The sequence below is a fragment of the Colobus angolensis genome, unplaced genomic scaffold (assembly GCF_000951035.1).
Source record: "Colobus angolensis palliatus isolate OR3802 unplaced genomic scaffold, Cang.pa_1.0 Scaffold204, whole genome shotgun sequence".
NCBI lineage: Eukaryota > Metazoa > Chordata > Mammalia > Primates > Cercopithecidae > Colobus > Colobus angolensis.
In genome coordinates, this window is record NW_012115200.1 from 4571172 (window position 1) to 4573486 (window position 2315).

Genomic DNA, 2315 nt, shown 5'->3' on the forward strand with positions numbered 1-2315 from the left:
CAGCAAGCCGTCCAGGTGCCAAGGCAAGCGACCGAGGGCACGAGCTATTCCACTATAATATGTTAAACAAGTTATACTAGATGTAGATCACAGACATGATTACGTATAAATATCATTAATCATTAGTTTGTAGCAATTACTCTTCATTCCAATATTATAATAATCCTCGCTCTACAATCATAACCTAGGAAAAATCAGGCCATACAGAGACGGGAGCTGAAAGGGCACGCTGAGAAGTGACCAGAAGACAAGAGTGTGAGCCCTCTGTTATGCCTGGGCAGGGCCACTAGAGGGCTCTTCGGTCTACTGGTAACACCAGCGTCTGGGAAGATGCCCATTGCCAAGCGGACTGTGGTCTAGCGGTAGCGCCAGTGCTAAGGAAAAACACTCACTACTTAGCAGACCAGGAAAGGGAGTCTCCTTTTCCCCGGGGGAGTTCAGAGAAGACTCCACTCCTCCACCTCTTTGTGGAGGGTCTGACATGAGTCAGGTCTGCCCGCAGTTATCCGGAGGCCTAACGGTCTCCCCATGATGCTGTGCTTCATGGTCACACTCCTAGTCCGTTTTCATGTTCCATCCTGTGCACCTGGCTCTGCCTTTATATATAACAGTAGCAAAATTAGTGAAAGTACTAAAAGTCTCTGATATGCAGAAATAATGGCATAGCTGTCTCTCTCTCTATGCCTCGGCTGCCAGGCAGGGAAGGGCCCCCTGTCCAGTGGACATGTGACCCACGTGACCTTACCTATCATTGGAGATGGCTCACACTCCTTACCCTGCCCCTTTGACTTGTATCCAGCAAACATCAGCACAGTCTGGCGTTCAGGGCCACTACCAGTCTCCACGTCTTGGTGGCAGGGGTACCCTGGGCCTAGCTGTCTTTTCTTTGATCTCTTTGTCTTCTGTCTTTATTTCTACAACCTCTCATCTCCATACACGGGGAGAAAAACCCACTGACCCTGTGGGGCTGGACCCTACAAGGACGTGAGCTGAGGAAGCAAGGCACGCATGCCACACTCCACCACGGACAAGCAGGGCACACACTCCTATTGAGTAAGTGATCAAAACACAGAGGGACGTGAAAAAGAGCCTCTGTTGAGAGCTCAAAGCTAACTGTACAAATTGGTTTGAAAAATTATTTTACAACTTGTGGAAAATGTCAAGAGCCCAAAGGCTTTTACAGAGACAGAAAGTACAGTCAGGCATCACTCAACATTCTGAGAAATGCCTGGCCAACATGGTGAAAACCAGTCTCTAACAAAAATGCAAAAATTAGCCAGGCCTGGTGGCGCACACTTGTAATCCCAGCTACTTGGGAAGCTGAGGCACGAGAATCGCTTGAACCCAGGAGGCAGAGGTTGCAGTGAGCCCAGATCGTGCCACTGCACTCCAGCCTGGGCGACAGAGAGAGAGACTCTACTCCAAAAGAAAAAAGTGAAACACATGGTTACATGATTTCCTTCTGAGCAATCATCGGTCACTTGCAGACCTAGATGGTGTAAGGCCTACGATGCACCTAAGCTACCTAGTGGAGCCTCTTGCTTGTGGGCCACAAACCTGCCCAGCAGGTGGCTGTGCTGAACACTACGCAACTGTAACACAGAGGTATTCGTGTGTCTAAACATGCAAAAAGTACAGGGGCAGGCATGGTGGCTCACGCCTGCAGTCCCAGCTCTTTGGAAGGCTGAGGGAGGAGGACCACTTGAGCCCAAGAGTTTTGAGGCCGCAGCGATCTATGAACTATGATGGCACCACTGCACTCCAGCCTGGATGACAGAACGAGAAAACTAAAAGCCTCTATCCGCCACTGGGCCCATTCTCTGCAGTAGATCTGAAGCGTCCACTGCTTCCGCGGTGTTGTCAATCACCATTTTAATTAGATGACTCTTTAGTCTGACGTCTGTCTCTCCTTCCAGGCTGCCGCGCTCTCCTGTGATTCCTTCACCCACACACCCTGGGCACCTAGCACAGGTCCTGTGTTTCACGGGAGCTGCGGGGACCGGAGACGTCGACAGGACCCCGACAAACCACGAAAGGGCCTTTGAACTAAAGTAACGGGAAGTCACCCAAGGGCTTTAAGTTAAAAACGGTTGTAATAAAACCGGAGCCACCCTGGCTCCGGTTCGCAACTGGTTTAGAGGGAACAAGATCCAGGGACTGCCGCGGTCCAACAGGCGGGAGACGAGAGCCGGGGCAAGGCGGACGGGAGAGAGCGTGAGAGAGGGGGACCTGCGACCCGGCTTCCCAGGGCTGGGAGGGGACACCCGGGACTACCCGGAGGCCCGCTCCGCCTCGCCCCGGCTGAGTGTCGGGCC